The sequence below is a fragment of the Rhinolophus sinicus genome, chromosome 2 (assembly GCF_057876585.1).
Source record: "Rhinolophus sinicus isolate RSI-liver-muscle chromosome 2, RSI-T2T, whole genome shotgun sequence".
NCBI classification, from domain to species: Eukaryota; Metazoa; Chordata; class Mammalia; order Chiroptera; family Rhinolophidae; genus Rhinolophus; species Rhinolophus sinicus.
In genome coordinates, this window is record NC_142502.1 from 188,725,331 (window position 1) to 188,751,117 (window position 25,787).

A 25,787-nucleotide genomic window follows, 5' to 3' on the forward strand; every position below is an offset into this window, starting at 1 on the left:
CCACTCTACTAAGACCAGGAGACATAGCAGCCCAACCTAATACACAGAAACAAACACAGGGAGGCAGCCAGAATGGGGAGACAAACATGTCCCAAATAAAAGAACAGAACAAAGCTTCAGAAAAAGAACTAAACAAAATGGAGACAAAGAATCTATCAGATGCAGAGTTCAAAACACTGATTATAAGGATGCTCAGTGATCTCAGGGGGAACTTCAGCAAAGAGAGAGGACACATAAAAATGGTCATAGAAAACATAGAAAAAGAACCAGTCAGGAATAAAGAAACAATAACCGAAATGAAGAATACATTAAAGGGAATCAACAGCAGGCTAGATGAAGCAGAGGATCGAATCAGCCATTTGGAAGGTAAGGTAGCAGAAAATAATCATCCTTTGTGATTAGATATTCTATCCTTAGATTTATATCCTTCTAACTTCCATTTTTAAGTAATTTTATATACCTCATTTCAGACTATTTATACCAGTGAATATAGACCTAAATCTCTACTAATCAATCACTTGATAACATAAAAATTTGCTTGTAGGCATGTGAACAGTTCTCTGAAGATATTAAGTATAGGATTTTGATTAAAAATATAATATCCAAAGAAAATATGACCTTGTCCCTACATGCATAAAATATCGGCATTCTCTGTCATTGGAATGAAAATGATGAAAGACAAGGTGCTACTTTCAAAACACAACATGGACTAGAAAAATGGTAAATCTTTGCTTTATATGTTAGTACACCTATTTCCACTTTTTTCTTTCCAGTTTTATTATGTTGATTTATAAAAATGTATCAAACTTGGAGAAACCTTGGAAATGGTATCTAATCAGCCTTAATTCCTTTCATATGTAGAAGAACCTTATTAATCATAGAAAACTAATTTGTGTTACTTCAACTACCTAAAGCCTTCTGTGGAGTTTACACTGTATCCTAGAATTAACTTAGCTACTGTTCTAATGATTCAGCCAACTGTTTTGTGCAGGTTATTATGTTTCACATTTTGATATTTTACAGTAAATTATCCACCCCTTCAATATGCCAAACACATTTAATGACATTGTAAAGTTGAAGTTTATAAAATTTTCTACAGTTTTTCTCTTAATAGTAAAAAACCTAGAGGTTTTATTATAGGTGGTATAAACTAAAGAAAATTTAAACCAAGTGTTCAAGAGCAATATTGACCAGATACATGCATTTATTTAACTGAAAGTGAGTAGGAGATAAATATCAGGTATTTTTCTTTAAGCATCAATTCTTCTAAATGTCTTCAAAACAAAGTGAATCGGATGATGGAGTTGTTGGGCTCCATTTAAATATGGAGACCTCATTTACTTTCTAAATAATTTTTTTTTTGTTTTGTTATTTATAGCAGGACTAAGTATAATGTGAAATGATAAATGGGTTAGGGGAGATTTTGAGGGACAGGTTTCAAATCAGTATTTAATAATCGTCACAGAACTTACAACATGCCAGCCACTGCATTACACATATATCATCACATGTAATCCTCACAGTAATCCTCTTATTATGGCCCATTGTAAATATAAAACAATCACTTGCCCAGAGTCACAGATCTATGACTATATCAGAACTGTGAATGTGTGTCTATCCAATTCTCCCCTCACTGTAGGCTGTCACAGTGAAGAGAAATGAGAGGACATCACGTGCTGGGGTCATGCTTAGGCCGGATGTTTGGTTGGAATTCCTGGTACGTATTTATGCATCAAAAGAATTTACATGTCTCAAACCTTTCATGGTTGTAAATAACCTCACCAAGACTTATTCTGCCATTTATTTTATTTATGGAACTCATTCTTTGAAACTGCATTTTGCTTTGTGATCTTAAAAATCAAGGAGTTGCTCTTCCTTCTCAGCATATCTGCTGAAAGCACCGCCAAGATGAGGATTTCCATAAAAACCTTTGGGGCGGGGGCAGACATCATCCTCAAGGTGGAAACACCCAATACAATAAAAAAAAAGTAAAGACCAAGATCCAGGGAAAGGAAACAACCCCCCTCCCTCTCCCTGATGGGCAAAGACGGACCTTCGTGGACAGGCAACTGGAAGACGGTGTACTCGGTCTGACTACAGCCTTCACAGGAGTGCACTCCCCGTCTTGCGTTGAGACTCTGTGGTGAGATAAAGGATGGAGGCAGTCTTGCTCCCCTCCCAAGAAGAACGAGCGGGCTGTCCTGCAATCACAGGGTGGGTGAGAACGGCCACCTTAGTCCCCTTTGCTGGCAGTGAATGTGCTGCAGAGTTTCATGGCCAGCCACGCGGGCAGACATTACTGTGGCAGGTGTGGCCTGACCGAGTGCTTCAACAAACAGGAAGGCAAGCGACTGCGTGTGGCTTCATAGAGTCAGGAACTTACTTCAAAATCGAGGAGGAGAGGATAACATCCCGAAGGTCTGCTTGTGTATGGTGGAAGTGCCAAGCAGTGATCCTCAAGAGAACAGTGAGAAGAAGGCCTGAGATTCCAGGCCAGAAGCAAGGAGGTGAGCCGTTGGCTGAAGTCGAGTGATGGAGTCGCTGCTGAGCACATGGCCCCGCGGAGCCCCTAGGATGCTAAGGGACCACATCTGACGGACACCAGGATTCAGGTCCTCCTGAGACCTGGAAGGAAGAGGATGAGAGCAAACATGGAGAGACACGTGGGACACTGGCGCTCACCAAGCCACACTATAAACCCCAGGGCTGCGTGGCTTCAGTAAACAGAGATGGAAGCCAGGACTCAAAACCTGAAGTTATCCTGTATCCAGCCCTTTTCCCCTCAGAGATTAACTGGAGCTTCACTCTTTGACATTTCGTATTGATTACCACTTAAAATTTTTGGCTCTTTTTCCACAGCCATATGTTTGGTCTTATTTAACAAATCCTAGCACACTGAGACTGCTCAGTAAATTTCAATTTACTAATAATGGGTTCTGTTGTATAGAATCCACTATTAAAGGGATGAATACGTTAAAGAAAAAATATTTCAAATAGTTGCAACAAAAAAAAATTATTCCTGAAGGTAAATCACTAAATTGTGTGTGAAACCAAAAAAAACTTTTTGTTGAATATTTGAGGGGTTTATGCTCCACTCATCGTATTCCTTTTAGGATCTTTGAGGAGTCTACAAACACAGGTCCGTAATCACGCTGGTCTTTTGACGTCCAGCTCAGTATGTTCTCCATTACTCACAACTGCCAGAAAGAGGTCATTCCGAAATGGAGTGAGGGAAAGTTGAAATTCTCTTGGATAAACAGCAAAGAGAAAAGCAGTAACTCTGGGCCACAGAAAGTTCATGATGCCCTCACTCTATTATTTTCATTAAAATCATGGTGTTCCAGCACAGATGTCCAGGCTTTAAGAGAACACATGCCTTGAGGACAACTCATATGCAACGATGAAAGACTAAAATTCAACAAAGAAGCAACTCATTCAGAAGGTATGAGGAAATCTGTTCATATATGTATATTACTTGTGAAGATTCAATGTTTCTCAAATTAAAGGATTACTTTTATTGCAAATAAAATTGTTATATGTGCACATTGTCATTAAGTCTGATGATGGAATTATATCATTTATCTTTGAGAATTTAGTGGTAAGCTACAGAGCGAGTTCAGACTCAGACATAAAAATAGGTTGTGGCATAGTACTTTAATCAAAATTAGATTGCCAAAGATAAAGAAAGACATGCTGTTTGGTGAAACCAAAGAACCTGTTTTAATGAATCAGGATATGATGGTTGGCATTTTAAAGTCATCACCAGTACATAAGGAATGAAAGTTGGCCCAAGTTCATAGGAGTAGTTAGATGGTGGTGACTGAGCCACTCAAAGCAACTTATCTGGGAAGTATGGCTCTTCAGCTTTATAGTTCTTATGGACAAGCACAAGAAAGCAGTTAAGATTCAAATCAACATTTCAAATCACATACATTGTTGTGAAATAAAATCATGGTACAAAGTTCCTCTTTCCCCCAATAGTGGATCAGAGGCCAACCCTACAATATTTTCATCACACAGCCTTTTGATTACAGGTAAATAAACATTAACCTACCTGCAAATCATCGAGTCTCTCTCATTGGTAAAATGAATGGGTCAAATTAGGTCTAATTTTTTTCTAGTTATAATACATAATTAAAACATATTCCAACGTTCCCTTTACTTAAAAATATTCTGTGATTAAATGTTGAATACATGGAGTTGATTAAACTGATGGGTGCCTATAATTTTGAACTGAGCAACTAGATGGATGGACGGTGGTACAATTTCCTGCGATAGGCAACCTGGGAGTGAACAGGTATGAATGAGGTGGGGACACACGCTGCAGCTGGACAAACTGCGAGTCCCATCTGGCATCGCCCGGAGAATGCAAGAGGGGACAGTAGGGAAGCAAACTCACCTGATAATTGGGCTTAGAGAAGAGTTCTAGGTGAAAAATTCACATTTTAGAGTTCAGGGCTTTTAGGTACTAGACAGAACCATTTGCATTAAGCAAAATAATTTTACAAGGTGATATGCAAATACCAGTCAGGAAAAATGATTGCAGCTCAGCTTATTCATAATGGGAATGAGGAAAAAATAATAAAAATGTCTTCTAAAAGTCAAATCATTAAGACAGTGGCACACCCATGTGGTGTAATCATAGTGATCATTTAAATTGATATTTATAAGTATTTTTATTAAATTTAGGAAACGGTTATGTTGCAGTAAGTAAAAAACTTATGATAGAAGCAGTCTGAATTCAGTTCTAAACTTTAAAGCCCGAAGAAAGAAAAACTAGAAAGCATAGTCACAAAATAACAGAAGTTATCTCTTCTTATGGAAACATGGGTGAATGGAAACAAAAATTCTCTACATTTTTTGCATTTTCAAGATACACTCTACTGGGTATTTATTAATTTATATTACAAAGTTATTTTAAAAGCAGAAAAAGACAGCTTCGATTATAAGTAGCTAGAGATGAGTGCCTAATAGCCTTCTTCAGCAATTGCTAAGGGAAAGCAATAAGACAAATTGACCACCTCGTGAGGAAAACTTAATAAACAGAAGACTGCTGATGGATGGCATTGATTAGGATGAGGTTTCCAGAGCCCAACTGGCCAGCAGGTAATCAGCCCCATCTCTACTTCAGTGCTAGGAATATCTGCCTGCCCACTCTGGACACCACTCTGCTGGTCTTACTACACTGGCCCACCCCTGACCTCCCAGGCCAACAAAGCATCCTTGACCTTTGCCACTGATTGATTGCTTCTTGTGTGTATCAGCCAGATTCACACTAACACCATCCCCATTTCTTTTTCTTTAAAAAAAAAAATGTATTCAATTTAAATTAATAATGCAAATGTGATCCGTTTGAAAGAATCTCATGAAAAGATTCCTTGATTAAGAAACTGTAGAGAAGCATTGCTTTTCTGATGTTTTGCAGGAAATTTAAACTAACGTGTGTGGTAGGAGGCGAGCAGTCCCCTGCACAGGGTGCAGCCAACAAGCTGTGATGAGGTGAGAGAAGGAAGAAATTAAACCATCATCTCTTAGTGAGACACCATCACTGCATTTGAGCATGTTGTGAGTTGCGAAGAGTAATATCTTGCCCACATGTTTTTTCATGAGAATTTAATGACCCATATGAAAAAACTTGGCACAGATTCTGCCTATATGTATTCTGCTGACACCAGCTACTATTTCCTTATCGCCATATTTCCAGTTCCTTCTTTCCCGCCTCTAAAAAGCTTTTTTTTTTTAATGTGCCCTTTTGATCCCTCCCTCCAAATGATCACTTCTTGCAGTTCCCATCTTAGCAATTCTATTCCTACAATTGCTCAGGTCAAAAATTCAGTCAGCTGTCTCTCTTTCTCACACTTCATAGTCAACACAACGGCGAAAATTTTGGCTCTGCCTTTAAAATCCTCCCCTAACCCATCTGTTCCTTGTCAATCCCTGGACCATATCCCAGTCCAAGACACCCTCTCCTGGCCCCTGGACAACTGAAGCATCTTCCTAACTGTCCCCCTCCCAGTGCCCTTGCTTCCCTCTGTCATCTCATAGAGAAGCAGCTGGACTGGACTGCTGCCTAAGTCCGGTCACTTCACAGCTCTCCGGGGGCTTACCACTTCACAGGCCCTTACGTGTCGCCTAGAACGCAGCCTACATCTGTCCTTCGCTGCTGGCAGCACATGAACTGTTGCTACTTCTTTCAACACTGGAGTTTTCCGGGGAAAAGTTGAGGACTGTGAAAAGAATGAGAGAGAAAAGAAGGTGACAATGGAAGAAGCAAAGGTGGGATGACAGCTTGACACTTGTTTCTGTTCTTCAGGCATCATCCTTTTTCTCAGGATTATACACATGCTTGCACAAGAGCCCCTACATTGCTTTGAAACTCTAGAGCAGGACCAAGCTTCTGAATTTCCACTCCTCAGGAACCAAGCTAGCTGAGAAAGGGCACGTTCAGTTCTGCCACTGTGTGGCACAAATTTTAAAGACTTTTAAAGGGCAAGAATTTAAAAAGTTAAAACCACCCCAATACAAAACAGGTCAATCTGAACTGAAAGAAGACCCAAGGAGAAGACCCACTGCTCTATTCATAGGGAATGTTTCTCAGTGTTACAGAAAATAAGTGTGTGTGTGTATGTGTGCACGTGTGTGCATGTACATGCATGTGCATGTGTGTGTGCGTGTGCATGTGTTTGTTACATAACATGGTTGAGTAGACACTGATACGGAGGGCTGTGGGAGAGTTGGCTGCATAAACGGAGCCCGTCCGCCTCTCCTGACAGTGAGTAGAGATTGCCCTGGTTTTGCTAGACCTTTGCAGAACACTTCTTTGCTTATACTTCTGAAGAGCAGCACAGATTTCAACGTTTACTTATTAAGAAAAATAACTAGAACACATTAGACTGGCTTAGGATTTCTACTTCATGAATTAAATGACAGAAAACAACTTAGCCATAGCTACAGAGTTTTGAAGAAAATGATTTGCCCATAGACCACTATAATCCCAGACAGGACTCAAAAAAAAAAAAAAAAAAGATTATTTTCCTATTGAGCATATTGACTATGTACTCCAGTCAACCAGTAAATAAAACAATGGCATCACAAACGTACACATCACTGACAAAGGAGCAGGGGTTTTAGAAAGAATGAAGTCAGCCATAGAGCATAATGCAAACGATACCATACGCAATCGATTCAGTAAAATATGAAAACAGCAAATGACTGATGAGAGACTAGGACAAACATTCCTGAGCAATTCCCCGCACCCCACAGCCCAACCCCAGTTATTCTGGGAAGAACGGATATATGACCCAGCTGAGCTGAATAAAACCATCCCCTGGGCTCCCCTCTTTAGCTGGAGCAGAGAAGAGGTCGCCCTCCTGCAGCAGTGAAACAGGAGACCTGTGACCCGTGGAAGAAGCCTGCCTGCCAGGATGCAGCCACACACTGAGAGGCAGACAAGAAATGGAGCCAGAGTCCTCATGTCACCGTGTCACCTGTGAGGCCCTGTACCAACACTGTCCTTTCACAGCGTGTTCGTCCCGCCCACAGTCTGCATCATACCCGAGCTCGTTCAAGTAACATTTGGGTCACGTGTCACCCCAAAATACTGACTAAGGCAAAGCACTATACGTTTTTAAAAGATTTATTGACCTCCAAATTGCCAGAGTAAAAAATATATATAAAAGATAACACATACAAAAAGCAATATTTTGAAAGCAAAGTTATCAGTATATTAGGCTAAAAACAACGTGTTTTAGAATAACAACGTCTAAAAGGAAGGTCAGCTTTACCTGTCATTGAAATTATTTTAAATAAAACACATTATGGGAAAATTGGATTAGGTAAAAAAAAGTCCAACCAATGTTAAAACATGGGCAAATGCAAATAGATACGCTGTGTGAATGTAAATTTTTTAAAACCAGATGTAGCAATATTATTGAAAAGCAAAGTGAGGTTTTAGGTAAAAGAATGAGTAAACAATCCTTTTTATTGATGAAAGATGCAATTGAAAAGCTCCTATAAACATTTATATTCCATTCAGTTTTACCTGGAAATATTTAAGGCAAATTCTTGGGGCGGGGGGTGCGGGGGAAGTTCAAGGAAATGCTGGTGGAAACCCAGCATTAATACCTGATATTATCACACCACTCTCAGTCTTGGAAAAATCAAATAGACAAAAATCAAGGAGATTTTAATAATATAATTGTAAAGATTGTTCACATGTATGCGTATTTATATCTAAAGCCTAAAAGCAAAGAACATACTTTCCTTTCAAGCTGAGTGGAACACTGGAATAATACTTTTAAAAGGAGAGGTGTTCAAATTTCATTCAATGTACCGCGGATGGATCACCAGGGTTTAGTTCCTATTTTATAGCCAGCATCAAGGGCAGTGAACCAACAGCCTCTCACACTGTAAAGATTCCACGTGATGGAAAGGTCTCTCTTCTTTCTCAGGAAGAAAATTTCCCAGTAATTTTGCCTTTCCTAGATGACAGTTGTTTAGATTTCAAAGGCTTTCTCTAAAAGAATTCCAAGGTATATTTCTCCCATGGCCACTCTTCAGGGTTCCATCAAAGGGCCAAGTTGTGGTAATGAAAGGAGCTTTGACTGTTAAACGTTTGTTCGCTCACTTACCATTCATTGAATAAATATTTATTTTGCACCGTCTGTGCACCACCAGGCACTAAATTTGCCAGTGTGACCAATGTAGGTTTCACATCACTTGCCGTGGGAGGCAGGCTAACGTTCAGCGACCAGCTCTGGATGACTGACTGTGACTGTGGGTAAGTGAAATCACCTTCACTTTGATGTATGAAGGGACTGCTTCCGTGTGTGAATTGCCTAAACTCGCACGAGCCCAACTACGGAGCCTCAGTCCTCACTGCCAAGGTCATCGGCCATCATTGCTTGCTCGAGGGGCTCCAGATGAAGGGGCATGACCTCTCTGGCGTGATCCTGTCCAGCATGGACGTGGCGTGTATTCGCTGGCCCCATGACTGAGCAGTAGTATCATGAGAGAATGAGGGCCAGCCAAAGCTTCCCATTGGTGCGGGCGTTAAAACAGTACTACACTTAGCAGAACGTGGCAGAAATGCAGGATGTTCAACAGCAACCAACCTGGTGTGCCAACTCTCCTCATCTCAGCACTGGTGCTACGGGCCTAGGAGAGGGAACAGCAGGGAGGATGACAGGAAGGACACAATCCCGTCCCAACGAAGGCGGTCAGCTCCATTCTCGTGAGGCCTGGGGCGTGAATCAGTCAGCTGTCTCCAGCACGTGCCACATCCATGCGGATCACCTTCCAGGCTTTTCTTTCTCGTTGGTTTATACACAGTACAGAGCAGTGCAGAAATTGATTCTGTTTTGTGGACAGACATTGTAGCAACTACAATTTCTCTTCTCTTTCTTAAAACAGCCATTAGTACTTAGACCTGCCCGGAAATTAGCCTGTCTCGATTCCTCATTTCCCAGCGCGCACATGCCCCCACCTCAAAGACACACGCCTCACTGGAGTCTACAGGCCAGTGTGGTGGCCTCCTGACGTGGCCTCAGGGCCTGGCCTCAGGGCCCTGGTGACGGCCGGGAGGAGCCTGTACCTGCTCCGGGCGGGCGAGATGGCTCACCTTCCTCACGGTGATGTTCCACACGGCGCTGGTGCGAGTCTCACTGCACACACGTCCCTGCGGTGCCTCAGTTTGAGCAAATGACTCCTGCCCCCTTCACAAAGGACATGGAGGCCACGCGAGCTCGCCACACCCTTTGCACTGTAACAGATAACCAAGAAAAAGTGGGAAAAGGTTTCTGCATGGAGAGCATGTGTCCAGAAAGTAAATGACTATAATGTAGTGCCTAAAACATATGGTTTTTAACTATTTTCATCCTGGAAACATTGGAAATTCTAAACGCTCTCTCATAGAAAGTCACTTAACTTGTCCCTCTTCTATTGTGTGAAACAGAAGTCATTAAAAGGAAGCTCGGAAATAATTTTAATGGTATAAGAAAATATACAATACATAAAAATAAGTGAAAAAGATAGGTTAAGACATTTATAAGTTTTGATTCCTGACATGTTAAATAAATGTACATTCATAAATAGAAGAAAATTCAACAAAATATTAACAGTATGGGTTTCAAGTAGTTTATCTTCTCCATGATTTTCCTATGTGTCCCATGAGTATTATTTTATAACTATGAAAAAATTATGACAAAACTATAGTTTGTTTGTATTCCTCAATTTTTAATCCAAAAGTGCCTTTAAGGAATAGCTCATACAAATACTTATGCTTTCCAAAATAGTTTTAGTAGTTTCTAAGGAAAGATACAATAATAACGTAGTACTATCTCTCTTAATTGGTAGGAAATCAATAGGTTAAGAATAACACGTCCCTGGGAAATGGAAGTTGAACATTTTTTAGATTTTCACTGTACACCATAATAATTACTTTACATTTTTCACATAGCAATTAAGGCCCAAGGGCAGGGTATTTCTTAGCAGTTAATAACTATCAGGGTTAACTACCAAGGATAAGCCTTTCCTTTATTGCTTAATTCTATCAAATCAATTTAGTTCTCATTTTTACAGAGCAGAAGTATCTTTTAGTGAACCAATATAACACAATTTTGAATATTTGCTTGTAAAACAAATGACTTTATTCTATTAGCATCTTTTGTAACATCAGAGATGTATATATTTCAAAAATACTGTGTTGTAAAGAAAGTAGCAAATATTTCAAGATATATTTAAAAGGGAATTAATGCTCACTGATAAAATATTAGTTAGTAGGAAAAAAATTCCACCATAGAAAAGGTCTAAAAGGAAAAAGAAAAGAAAAAAAAAAAGCATCAATCCCAATGGTGCCTGAGCTTGAAGGCAGAGAAATGAGTCACAGAAGAGTCTGCCTAATTGAATAGGTGCCCTGTTCTTGCACAAGAAAGTCAGGTCAGGAGGAGAGGAGGCAAGCAATCACATTTTCCTTTGTATTATTCCACTTTCAAGCAAAATAGGTAATGAAAGAGCCTACTATAAACTGAACTTCAATATTGTCTTATCCTACTGACTTGCAGTGAGAAAAACATTTCAACTCTTTTAGTCTCCATTTCCATCATGTAACCAGCTGTGGTTATGATGAACTTCATCCAAGATGGATGAAAGAAAGGGATTATCTCACGTGTGAACCCTTGCCCAGGGCAGAGCCCCGAGAGCACTGGGCTGGGAGGCACCCAGAAACTGAAGAGGGGCTCCCAAGGGACCGAGTGCCATATTGACCGAAAGGCACTTGGTCACGTGTACAAAGGAAGAGTGGCCCATTTAAGCCGGCTAATGACCAAGCCCAGAAGATTACTTCTCAGTCCCCTACACAGTTATATGTTGATGAGGCAGAAAGGGGTTAATAACAGTGAGCCTGAAGGGGGGCTGCCAGGCCTGCATCCCCTAGAAATAAATCTAAGATGTCCAAACACTTCTCCTAAAGAGAGGAGATAAGACCCAACTGGTATTAACTGGTTTCTCACACGTGCGCAAACTATTAAAACCTGTCCGTAAATTGAACTCCAGCCTCATTATAATGCAATTAAAATAAAATGAACATCAAGGCTGTTCCCCTTCTTCCCCGCTCCCAGGGAGGGGGGGGTTTCTGTGTGCATTCTAGGTAAGAACATGCGCAGAAAGAAACTAGTTACATAACCAACATATGTCAATCAAATGACCTCAGTCTATACATCACGTCGCCTGCTGTAAGGAAATTTACCTACTCTTTCCTATATAAGAAAAAGCGAACCTAACATTAGGTGCAGTTGTCTGCCCTGGCAACTTCTATACTGGCATCTTTCTTCTTGAATAAACTTACTTCCTTGCTTTCCTCATTTCAGGCTGAGTCTGTGAATTTATTCACCTTTTGCAAACGACCAGGGGTTAATTCCAATGACACAACATATATGTTATCTTGCATAGACAGACAGACAGACAGACAGACAGACAGACAGACAGATAGATAGATGCTGACCTATAAGATACATGCAATAAAGTCTAAAAACCTTAGGTATGCAATTTGGTGATGTTTTCCAAATGTACATAACTGTCTAACAATAACTGAGACCAAGATATAGACTATCACAACAGTCCAAAAGCTTCTTTTCAGCCAACATCCCTTCCCCAAGGTAACGACTATTCTGACTTTTATCACCACTGGTTAATTTTACTTGTTTTTAAGTTTCATATGAATGCAATCATACCCTGTATGTTCTTCTATAGAATAATGGATTCTCTCCTTCAAATTTTTTACTGTGAAATTTATGTATGCTGTTGCATATTGTAGGTTTGTTCTTTTTCATTCCATAAATGCACATCATTATTTATACATTCTGAGGGTAATGGACATTTTGTTTTTGTTTTTGTTTTTTTAGCATGGTCTTTTATAAATGCAGCTGCTGCAAACATTCTTGTATGTTCCTTTTTAAAATTTTTTTGCACATACATACGCACTGCAGTTAGTGATATACCAAGAAGAAGTGCTAGATTATGGAAAAGGCATATGTTCAGCTTAATAAATACTAACAAAATGTCTTGTGAAAATGGTTATACTGATATAGTCTACCACCAGCAATGTATGAATATTCTAATTGCTCCAGATTCTGACCAACACTTGATATTGCAAGGTTTAGTATTTCTTCCATGTTTTATTTTTGTCTTTATTTTTAATTTATCCATCTGGTGGATGGGTAGGTATGTTAGTATCTCATGGCTTTATTTTGCTTTCCTCTGATGACTACTGATGTAAAGACATCTTCATATGCATTTTTTCCACATAGATATACTTTGTTCAAGTCATTTGCCTAAATATTGTGGAGTTGACTGTCATTTCCTGACTGGAATTAGATGTTTTTATAATTTGGATAAAGTTTCTGTTAAGGAATTGTATTTTACATAATTCCTACTCTCTGGCTTGCCTTTCCCCCTTCTCATGTAATCTTGATTTTTAAAAAGTTTTTAATTTTAATGAAATCTAATATTTCAATAATTGTCTTGTTAGTGTTTTTGTGTTTTGTTTAAGAAATTTTGCCTATTCCAATATCATGAAAATATTTTTGTCTGTAGAAGCTTGACTGTTTTACCTTTTAAATATAAATATATTTACAATTTTTTGTTCTATATAGGTTCTTGAATCTGTGACATATGCATTTTTCAGCTTATGAAAAATCTCATGTAATATTTCTTCAAATATTGCTTCTTTCCCAATTCCTTTCTCTTTTTTTTCTTGAATTTTAATTTATATATATATATATATATATATATATATATATATATATATATATATATATATATAAATTACAACTTTTTACCATGCCCCATGGGTTTATTACACACTTTTGTTGCATTTTATATCCACATTTATCTCTATATATATGCTGCAATCTGGACATTTCTTCTGAGTAATTTTTATGTCCTTTAATGTTTATTTTTTTCATTTTAGTCACCCAGTTTTCAGTTCTAGAATTTCTATTTGACTATCATTGATTCAAGTTCTTTTCACATTTTTCTTTTTTTTTCTCTTTTTAATATAGTAAGCATATTATTCTAAAGTTCCTATTTTAAAAGTTTTGGATCTGTTTCTATTGTTTTGGTGATTTCCTTCTTCTGTCTCTGTTTTCAGTCATTTGGTCTTGTCTTTTTGTAGGTCTGGTGATTAATTTTCTGAGTTTCAAATACTGTATGTGAAAGATTGTATAGGTACTAAATGATGTGTTTTCTAAGTAAAATTTTATTTCCTTTACAGGCAAACAATATGGAGGTCCCACTGATCCAGTAGAGGTGAGTTTTAGGGTTTGCTATGACTGGAGTTTTCTCTGCAGAACCCTTACTCCTGTGCCATAGATTTCTCCCTGGAACATAGGATTTCCAGGGTTTCAACAGATCGTCTGGAACATTTACCGGGGACCCTCCATTATGACCTTCCTTAAACTCCAAACTTTGCTCCATAGCACTAAGACTGTTGAACATTTTTGTTCATCTCTTTACACCCCAGATGCTGCTTTTATTCTTATTGTTACTTATTAAGAGAGTTAAATACTTGTTAAGGGAGTTTTCCTCTGACCACAGCTAGAGTTGAAGTCATCAAATGCCTGTAGATCTAACTGGGCTTCACTTATCTCTTTTTCTCTACCTTCTACCTCAGCTTTCTACCTCTTAGAAAAACCCAAAATAAAAGTTCTCTCTCCCCAGCTGAGTGAGACTGTTGCCAGATCCTGGATGGTGGTTTTAATTTGGCTTTTATTCCATGTAAGGCAAATTGTCTAAGACCCTAAGGAGCAAAAAAAAGCAACAGAAAGTATGAGTAGTTTTACAGGGTTTTTATTTCCCTCTGAAATTTGACCCCTCATGCCCAGTCTTCCTTCTTTGCACTCCAGTGTTTTAAAGTCCCTGCTCTATGCATTGTATCTAACCTAAGTAAGAAGGTCAGATGAATACACGCTACCAGGTAATGGCCATAAGAGAAAGCCTGGTTCTCTCATTATGTGATTTTACACTGATGGAAAAATAGAATGCCTTTTAATAAATTATATCATAATCGTCAAAGAAGTCTGTATGCTTATAAAACTTCTGTAATAAATTTCCTTTATACAAAAGTTTGATGTATTTACTCAATAATTACAGTGGTACCTTGGTTTTCTAACATAAACCGTTCGAGTTCTGAAAAGTTCAAAAACCGAGGCACCGTTTCCCCATAGAAAGTAATGCAAAATGTATTAATCCGTTCCAGACCTTTAAAATCAACCCCTAAAACTGCCAATTTAGGATGAATTTTACCATCTAATGATACCATAGATCCATAAAATTTACGGCATTCATAAACCGAAATGTTTGTCAATGGAGACATTCAAAACCTGAGGTCCCACTGTATTTATGTTTCTTGAATTGGTGTATGGAATAATCTTTATTTATTCAAAAAATGTTTTTTGAGTGCCAATTATGTGTCAGGTTTCAGATTCGCCAGCAATTCCAAGATAAATAGGAAATTACTCAGCATTAAGTGTTTTAAAATGTATTGAAGGAAGCACATTGGCATTGTAAATGGGCGAACAAATTTCTGTGGTAACCAGGAGGAATGAGACTTAGCCACCAAAGACGTCTTCCTGGAGGAAGTGACATTTGAGCTGAATGCTGAAGTTTGATTAGTATTTAGTCAGGTAAAGACATGTATAAATTTGGTGGTTAGGCTCAAGCCTAGGAGTTTGTAGACTAAGGAATCTCAGGAAATGGGAGTAGTATTTTCAAAACACTAAATATGAGAGAAAGCGGATTATTAAGGGATGTGCAAATGGTATGGAACCTCACAATACAAGAAGGGAGTGGTAAGAAATGAAATCAGAAAAGCATGTATGAATCAGACTGTGGAAAATCTTTTCTGTCATAGTCGGAATGATAGGGACATAGGTCAAGGATTTTAGACAGTGACCTATTTAGATGGAGACATTATGCAAGAGGCATTGGTGAACACATACTTTGTGAAAATCCAGTTTAGAGCCAGCTGCTAGAATCTATGCATCAATTAACTGGACCTTGAACCAAAATCATGAATGTGTAATTGAAAAGAAGAGAAAAGTCAGTATATCAATCCTTTTCAGCTTTCTATCATCATATGCTAGAAAAAGTTAAATTAGTTATGTGTTCATAGAATTAAATCAATGTACATCCCCCAGACAACAGAAACCAAGTTAATTAAAATGCTGGGATCATATGGAATGCTTTATAGTCTATTTAAACTTACTGCCAATTCAATGATGACAACAATTCTTGATTAGCACCCAGAGTAACAATTAAACTGGTCTAAAGAATATTACACTTTTTATTACTCCAGTAAGCTAGTATGATTAATGTAATGCTAAAACAACCATTGAAATATTATAAAAACCAAAGAAATGAAAAAAAGATGTGAAAGTCCACACCAGTCTGACACAAGAACCCAAATGTCAGAATGACACGGTCCATGTTTTAAGCAGCCATGTACATCAGGCGCTTTCCTGAAGTTCACTGGTTCTTGGTGGCAAAGGAGGTACTTGCTCATATTTCGGGAGCTCTTTTGCTTAAGCAGCACTCGTTGCTGCCCATCCTGTCACACTGACTCGGTGGTGTGTTCGGTGCACCTGAAAATCACTTACAGCCTGTGGTCAGATGTAGACTTCCTACGCGGACTGTCTTTTCATTTGTCGAAGACATTCAACTCAGAAAACCATTGCAGGGAACTATTTTCTTTACTTTGTGGCTCTCATGATTTCCCAGGAAGTGTGCATTGAAAGGTCTACGTTCTGGAATCTAATGGGGACTCCAGTTCCAGGACCTTACTTATAGTGAGTCCACCTGATTTTATTTTATGATCCCGGCAAGGGACTATCTCTTGTGAGTGACCTTTTAGTGAAAAGAAAACAGCATCCAAAGAATCTTCTTTGTCTAATAAATCATCATCTGAGCCACATCAAACGTGTTACGGCATAAAGCCCAGCATTTATTTTTAAAAAGACGGTCTTCATCTGAGCCTGGATGGGGATAGTTCAGACATGTTTACAGGTATCCATCTCTTACTCACGCATCAAGAAAGAATCTGATACTGAGCTCCAGTGACATTCTGAGCATGGAAGAACTTGTTCGGCAGTTTATGCTGTCCACCGATGATTTGCTGTGGGGCAGGCACACTTAGAAGTCTGTACCATCATTGTAACCCATTTGCTTTAGGGTGATGACGTATGAAGACAGCTTAGATGTGATATTCAGAAGCAATAACATCTGGCAACATAAGGGGAAACAAGTGTGATTTTCAGATGGATGCATGAAATTTTATTTTATTTGGATTAATGTATCATAATAAAAATTATAGCCCTAGGTTGTCCTTGCAAAAGCAATCTATACAAATCCTCAACCAAAGATTCTCAGTTGCCTTGTCCCCTTAGAGAAGTAAATTATTGAATCTGGCTATGGTCCTTGTCTGGCACCTTCTTAATCTTGTGTCAGAAGAACTGACTGATGACTAGAGACCTTCCTTGTACACTTCTTCTCAAGAGGAATGTGAGCGAGGCCATCGATGTAAGAAGGAGTTAGCATAGATCATGGAGGAACTTTTAAGACCATCTAAATATTTTCAGCTCTCCACTACGTGGCAAGAACAACGATTTATAGAGTTGAGAGCAGAAGGCTGGCCTGTCCTGATGTGAATGTTGAGCTGTTCTGGCTGCTCAGTGGGAGAGAAAACTGGGGGCAATAGGGGCAGGAGAGAAAGCGGCTGTTGCAATAAAAGAACCGAGAGCAAACGTGACTGTCGTTGCGATGTGCAGCAGGCAGTGAGCCGGTGGGCGGACTCTGGGTACATTCCATGTTTAAAGAAGAGCTGACCAGATGAGCTGATGCATTGAGGTCTGGTGTGAAGAAAGAACAAAGTTCACGGAAAAACACTTGGCTTGAACAACCAGAAGTTGAGTTCTCATCTACCAACATTGGGAAAGCTATGGAGAAGCAAGGCATGAGGTGGGCAACAAGGTGTTTTGAAGTTACTGATCTGGGGACGCCTGTTATCCAGACAGCACAGTTGTGTGGGCAGCTGGGTATGTCTTCCGTTCAGAGGAGAGGTCTAACTTGGTGGTCAAATGTATGGACAATCAGCACCTAGGTGGTATTTGAAGGAATGAGATGAAATCGACCACTAAGAAAATTAGTGCTGAAGAGGATTAAGCACTGAGCCTTGTGTCATTCTTGAGGAGGAACAAGAACAAAAGACTAAGCAGGTGTATCTACCAAAAGAATTGATGTTAGTGAGACAACTAGAAGTCTGGAGCCACTGGTGTCCTGGAATTGAAGCAAAAACAATAAGGATACATTAGTGGTCATCCATGCTAACTGCTGCTGATAGACGAAGTAAGAGAGGCTGACGAAGCAGAGTCCGAGCTGATTTTCACAGCCAGGTGCCATGGGAAGTCCTCTTCCGGACACAGGACCCCGGGGTCGGGGGGCACAGCGTGGGGCAAGGAAATTCCTTAATGTTACATGCCATAGGGGCTAATAAAATTGACTATATAATTACTTTATTGACAAATGCAGAGTTTCTCAGTTTGTTGTTGAGTGAAAATGAGTTACAGAAAAGCAATTGCCGTGTAACCGCATTTATAAAAGACCAGTGAGGCTACCACAGAGACATGGCCCAAGCCGGCCATCAAAACGTTCCACAAGTTTCCTCTAGGTAACATGATGTGGGGATATGTATTCCTTTCTTCATATTTTCCTTCTCATTTCACATTTTTTCAAAGAGCTTGTATTGTTTTTCCAAATAAATGACATTTTTCTCATTAGAAACGTGTTTTTCATAGAAATTTAGAAAATAAAGCAAGATGAAGAAAAAAATTAGAAGTCACATAAATTCTCCCATTCTGAATGAGGGTCACCATTGACTTTTCTGCTGTTTATCCCTCTACATATTTATTTACATATTTCCAAATAAAAAGAGGGAAATGATTTACCAATTTATAGTGACATCAGTGTTTCCACTTATACTTGATCATAAGTGAATTTAATGTCACTCCACAGTCTCATGAAATGTTGTTAATGGCTATGCCTTATAAAATATACATAATTCATTTAACCAGCTACCTATTCCTGTTCCTGAACAATTAGGAGGAGAGCTGGGTTTCCGAACTGCCATTAGGAGTTAATGACCTAGGTTTGTGTCTTTTCCAAAACAATGTGCTCTCATAAAAAGACGCAGCCAGTTCTGGAACAAGTCTACACGGCAAGTGCTCAGAAGAGAGACGGTGACGCTGTCTATCCAGCTCACAGATCCCGGGGCAATTTGGTGCCATCACAGCTGAGGAAAATGTAACATTTTCCCTCTTCTGAACATTTCAAAGCACATTAGGTCAGCCCAAGGTGGAAAACCTTGCAGGAGCTTGGCCAGGTTATATCCCCTTTCCTGGGCCTCAGCTCTCTCATCTCTAAGATAGGAGTGATGGCCCAGGATACGCTTGGGTGGTACTTGACATAAGCCAAGGGACACTGGGTGCTCAGCAGAGGGTTCAGGTCCCTGCAGCTGCTGCCAGTACCGCTGACCTGGCCCGTTGAGGAGCCACGCATGCCTGCACCTTGTACTGCTAGTGACTATGCCATTTCCAAATAAGTAGGAATCGTGCCACTTCAAAAGAAAGTGGAGCTTACTGCTCAGTTCCTGAAAAGTCATTTTGAAGGACATTTCTGATGTGCTATACTTTATGGGAACTTTATGGTTTGAAGCACATTGTGGAAGGTGAAGTTTAGAAGCAGCTCCTTGCAGCTCAGGGATGTGTAAACCCAAAGACGATGTGATTTTGCCCCAGTACATCCAACGCCCCATAGCGGAGAAGGAGCGGGATCAGGGCGTTAAAAGTGGCAGTGGGAGAGGGGACACGGGATTCACTCAGCACTCCTTGTCGGGACATCAGAGAATAGGGGACACCGCGGTTAGCTCACCTGAAAGCCGGAGGTTCTCCTCCCAGATGAAGGACCCCAGCTGGCCCTCTGTGGTTCCCAGTGCCCCTCCGTATGTCCTATCAGTGCAGGCCCAGGGACTCCAGGTTTCACAGGCTCTTAAAGACCAGGCTCTGGTTTTACGTGGTAGTAGATTTTTCTAAAATGTGGTAAGCTTCCAATTTATGTGCTTTCAGGCACTTAACAACGAGTACAAGCCCGCCTCCGCCCCTATGCACACTCATATTTTACCTTCAATTTATGTCCTAGTACCAAGTCCTCTATCACTGATGAGCTCAGACGGCCATTTATTTCTCTCTTGTGAAAACAGTACAGGGGTTGAGACCCGGGTCTGCCTCTCCACATGCTGCAGGGACCCAGCTTCCTTTGTCTTTCTGCTCTGCCACCCTGAAACGTGGCATGCCCGCCTGGCGCTGCAGGCAAGGCACAGATGAGGCAGGGCTGTGACTGTCTCAGGGGCCCACCAGTAAAGGGGAGGAGGCATGCGAGACGGGCAACTGGAAGTCTGCCCCATGCACGCTGTTACTTTTCACATTGTTAATGACTGTCTTTGCCATTTTTCCAGAAAATATGGTAACTGTTCCCCACACTTACAAAAACGCATCCCCACTGCAAAGCTAGAATTTTTCAGAGAAATCCAAGAAGCAAAGAAAAGCTAATGGAAGCTAATTTCTTCTCATAAGATGAGAGCTATTTAGACAGCTGTTCTACAGGTGATCGATTCTCAAAAGGTTCTTTCCAAATATTACATAACCACTGTACTGGCCATAGTATTTTGAGTTAGTAACATATAAGAAAATCCTACTTTTTCATCAAAGAAAATCATTTTGAAAGTTGATTTTAAAATATCATCATGTCTTTGGGTCAAAATTCTTTCTAGAGGAACACATCTTAAATTCTTACAAAAGTCACACGTGACCTTGGAATGTCATAAATCTGCAGAAAATGATTCCATAAAATGGACATGACAGACATGTGCTGTGTCTTTAAAACCTAAGTTCTAAATATTTCCTCTGCATTTTCTGTAGATTCGATGAGGGATCGAGTTATATGGAAACAAAAACTAGAGTCATAGCTGTCAAGTACAATGTCACCCACCTACGTACAGTAAGTATTCTCTTCTTAAATCTTCACGTGACTATCTTTTAGTCGCTTTATAAAATAATATCTGTTTGATCACTGCTTTTATTACATGTATATAATCAGTCCCTTTATTACAGCAAACAAAATATTTCATATTTTATTTTTGCAGTAGGCACAAAATTACACCATATGTGAAATCCCTTTTAGTGAATGCAGCAAATTACCCACATCTTAGACTTTCACATATACTAACAACGTTGTGTTTTAATTATAGAGACCATTTCTTTAATCTGTCACATACAGCATTTAAAGAGTAAATAGGAAAAAGATAGAACTCGCCCTTGTTATTTTTAAATGCTGATTCTTTCCCTATCTAAACAATGTAAACACGATCATTAAAGTATAGTTGGAAAGCATAGAGAATTAGGAAAAATAAGTCGCCCATATCACAACAAACAATGACAACCACTGTTAACATTTCAATGTATTTTCTTCCAGTTTGCATGGTTACAACATATCACGTGCCTATTTAGGTTACACTATTTCGCAACTAGCGTTTTGTCTTGAATGTAATTTAATAGTTCAAGGAGGAGATGCACCACAGTGTATGTAGCACTGCCAATATTTGCGTAATTTGGTGGTGCCCAGTTTTTCGTAATTGTAAGAATATTGTAGTGTTGAGCATTTCTAATTTTACTCAGTACACAGAGCTAGAAGATGTGATCTACGACCACTCCCCACTGATGATAAACACAGAAGTATCCCTCTCCTCAGTTAGCTTGCTGCAGTGGGGAGATAAATATTCAAATAAGTCATCTGAATACAATGTGCTCAGTGGTCCGGCATTAAAGAGACAAGAAAGACTAATACTGACTGCTCACTAAGCTTTACTTCTAAATTTAAGGTCAATTCTTTTGGGAAAAAACTTCCAGCTGGATGTACAATACTTGAGTCAGTGGGTAAAGACATTTTTAAAGTTTTTGAGCAAGTTGGCGACCATTTCCAGATCAACATTAAAAAACGGTGGTGACAGTGTGTACCCTGATTTTGAGGTCTCACCAGTCCTGCCTGGGTTGCACCACAATTAAGTATAATGTAGGCTTTCAGTTTGAAATAGATGTTTTATCACAGCAAAAATGCGTTTTCTTTTACTGATAAAATAAACAGTGAGTTTCAAACTTCACGGAAATCCTTCTCAATTTGCATTGAAATGAGCATTCAACTTTTCTTAATTGACTTATTGATGTATTGTCCTTAGTTATTTTCTCTGTAAGTGTTCTCTTCAATTTATATGTAGTCATGTTTTAAGAATATTGATTTATATTCAAAAGTGAAATTCATCTATCATTTCCTCTTTGTACCACATTGTTTGTTTTCTTTGTTTTATTTTGCTCTCAGACCTCTGTATTCTTTCTAGAATAAACTGAGTTACTTTCCAGTTATTTTTTTCTTCCAACCACATAGATGTGTAATCTGGCTGAGTTGTTTAGCCTCTCTTCAGCTGCAGGATGTTTATAACCACTGGATCCCTACCTAATAAAATCATGAGGACTCTCTAAAGCCCAAGACAGTGCCTGGGATACTTACATACACCATTTTCATGCTCCAAACAGGTTAATAATTATTTGGTAACATCTAAACTGTCACCTGAATATCTATTTCATCCAAGCTTGAAATAATTCATCAATAAAAGTAGGATAAACTTGTACATACCTCTGCACTTTGGAACAGGACGTAGATTGTCTGAAGACTGGTGATCACATCTCCGATAACCCTGCAATTCCTTCATTGGGTGATCATTGATTTCTTGGCCTCTAAAATACAAAATTGGTTGGCTTTTATATGTGTCTTGTATAGAATTTATCTACTTTATTTCTACTTTGCAATATTTTAGAATCTTTTGCAATCTGGATAATCTAGGAATTTCTCAAATCATCAAGTCCTGGGTCCACTTTGTTAAAAAGTTATTCATACAATTTATCACTTTTCTCTCACATTTTAACAATAGCAGCAGGAAAACAACATACTGTACCTTTCACACTTTGCTTGAAAATCACCTCAGCTGTCAAATTTCATCATTTAAAAGTTCTGCTCCCCGTATAACTGCAGAACACAGTTTCACATTTCATGACAACTTAGGTGTTATCTATGATGATTTAGATTTTCTCTCCCATGCTCCACAGTTCCCCTGAGCCCTCTCCATCAAAACTGTGAAATTCCATATTTCTACTAACAGCCTGTTCATGGCAATCTGAGCTTTTCTCTCATTCTCCTCAGAATTTTTCCAGCTTCTATCCACTGGCCAATGGCAAAGCAACTTCCCATTTTTAGGTACTTGTTACAGCAGCGCCTCACTTCCAGGTATCAAAAGTCTCATTCATGTTCTATTGCTGCTGCAACAAATTACCACACACTTGTTGGCTAAACACAACAGAAATGTGTTTTCCTACCACTCTGCAGGTTAGCAGCCCACCTGAGTCTCACCAGGATGAAATCAGAAGCCCTAGGGGGCAGCCCATTTACTTGCTTTTTCCAACCTCCAGAGGCCCCCGGTTCCTGGGCTCATGGGCCACTCCCGCCATCACCAACGCTCTCTTGTCATTCGTTACAGTCACGTCTCCTTCTGACCCTCACCCCAGCTGGTAGAGAGCTCACAGAATTAGATTGGTCTCGCCTGGATAATCAGGATAACCTCCCCATCCCAAGGACCATTCTCTCAGTCACGTCTGCAAAGTTCCTACGTGAGGTAACATATTGACAGATTTCAGGGATTAGGGTATGGGTGCCATTATTCCACCTACTACACCATCTGAGATGGTTTTTCTAACAGTGCTCAATAATAGAACACATTCCAAATTATGTAGCAATTTCCTTCTCATGAGTTAACATCTTGCTTCCATTACTTGACTGGATACTGTCTTGTGGGCAGACAGCAAATGCTTCCAGACATGGCATTGGCCTTGAAGACTTCGGTTAAGCAGCAGTTATTTAGAGAATGCACTTATTCCTCTATGTTTCCATTAAAATACAGGTTCACCTGAATGCAAGACAGTGGTCTAGAAAAGAAGAGACTGGCATTCAGTGCCATCAGAGCTAAATGAGAAAGTGTCCCCAGATGCCACGGCCTGCCTGGCCCACATCACCACCCCTCTGGACAAGCGCAAGAAATCACGCTGCTCCTTACAGAATGATGCAAAAGGCATCCAAGTATCCTGGAGTTTCAGCTAAGGCCTCAGAGCTGAGACTGGTGAGTCATGAGCACGTCAGCTTTCCAGGGGGAGCTGTATACCATCCTACAGGACGTGCGGTAAGGTAGCCAGGCTGAAGCAGCAAACATAAGACTATGGGGTTTGTACTATATAATGAACTGTACTGTCACACTGAAGAGGTTTACTTGAAAGGAACTTACAGGAAGACAGGACGTTCTATTACAGGGAAAAGGGAGGGCGGTGCCTGCTTCTTCACTCCAAATGAGGGAACCTGAAGACACCACGCACAGGTAATAATAACAACAACAACAACACATTTGAAATGTTTGCCACGTTCTTGATATCTTCCAAATGTTTTCCATGAATTGATTCAATCTTCACAAGTTTATAAAGTAGGTTTTACTATTTATTTTCCCCATTTTAAAGCTAAGTAAATTGAGATCCATGAAGTGATGTCTTCTAGTGACATAACCCTTGACAGACCTGTAGAAATGTACAGTTGTTCTCAGTGCTATAGAAGAGCGTTCCGGGACAGCTGGACAGCTGTCTTCTGAAGTTTGGGGACACAAAGTTTGGGGTCTGCCCCTCATCTAAAGAAGCCTCAAAATGAGGAGCTGGCAGGAGGAGCCCTCACTGTCAGAGGGAGGAGAGATGACAGCCTTGCAGCAGCCTGTGGCTCTCAGAGGACAAGGATGGATGAGCTTTCCAAGACCTGAAAGGACAGCAGGAGAGAGAGCTGAGTGTTCGTAGCATGGAGGGAAACATGCCCAAGAGGGATGCCTCCCCAGGAGGGGAAACTGCCTGTGCAGGAACGCTGGGAATTGGCTAGAGGTCAGCCAGGGCAGAAATCGCCGACATCAGAGGAAGGTACTGTATGGATGTCCTAGCAGGAACCTCTGAGGATTCCACAAACGCGGACCATGAGACACTCAGAACTGGACGCCTTCCCAACAGAGAGCATTGGGAAGAACAGCCAAGAAAGAACCACAAGGAGTAGCAAAATAAACACTCGGCCATTTTATCTACAGCTTTTCTAGTTTTGGGGAATCCACTCAACTTTTATGAGCCTCAAAATCCTTATTTATAAAATAAGAGCAGTAACCGTACCTTTTTTTTTTTTTTTTTTTGGGGGGGGGGAGGTGCTGTGAGGATGAGATCTAATGAAGAAAAAGCACTTGGCACTGACCCACACCATTGAGCCAAAGCCTTGCAGAAACAGGTAACCTGGCTCCAAGGTGCATGTCTCAGTCGGCTGCACTATTTTTCTTTCTTGAAGAGACTACTTCACACAGATGAAAGGTGATATTTTTATGTATACTTCTAAGGTGAAAATGTACACATGTGAAAAACAGAAGTCACATGTGAAGGACTGAAAACTGTTAGTGATTCCTTTACTTTATTTTAGCTATAAACTACAGGCAGCTAATTCCATTTCAAAGTTTTCCTAGCACCTGTTTTATACAGGATAACATGTAAGGCGCTATAAGTCATAACATCTGCATGTGATGAATGAGACGTCAGTCCTGACTTTTGAAGACTCAGAAGCTCACAGGGAAAATAATAACTCAAATAAAAGAGCTGTAAAGTGTCCAACAAGGTTAACATCTTGTTATTATCTCAAACTGCAGAGCGAGAGTGGGACAACTTAAAAGAGAAGTTAACACACACACACAGGCACAGAGGAGGACAGAAGATGAAGATTGGCTGTGAGTCTCAAGAATTCCGGGCTCTCTAATGTTTAGCCCCATCTTTCCTTGGGGAAGTGGGGGTCGTAGAAAACCAAATACCAAGCTTAAAAAATCTATATGCAATGGGAATTTCTGGAAGATTTTTTAAGGACTAAAATGCATGAGAATGATATTGATTTACAGAAAAGGGGTTTATACTGTTTTTGGAAAGACAAAAGGGGGTGTAGAGACAGAGAGACCCAGTAGGAAAGCATTGTAGAAGAACTTACTGGCAAGAGGTAACAAAATCATGAACATAGACTGTGAAATTAGA

At 39.8% G+C, this 25,787-nt stretch overlaps 1 long non-coding RNA gene across 2 annotated transcripts; it reads right to left on the reverse strand.

The window, feature by feature from the left end:
- Nucleotides 1-1,343: 1,343 nt before the first annotated feature.
- Nucleotides 1,344-24,860, reverse strand: LOC148758980 (uncharacterized). 2 transcript variants are annotated; one of them, XR_016019894.1, is made up of 4 exons: nucleotides 22,291-24,860; nucleotides 9,620-9,760; nucleotides 6,126-6,227; nucleotides 1,344-2,625 (listed from the first exon to the last, which is right to left on the reverse strand). It is a non-coding gene; the product is annotated as an uncharacterized LOC148758980 (long non-coding RNA). The 2 variants fall into 2 exon arrangements; XR_016019893.1 differs by having other exon boundaries at nucleotides 6,108-6,227.
- Between the last annotated feature and the right edge of the window lie 927 nt (nucleotides 24,861-25,787).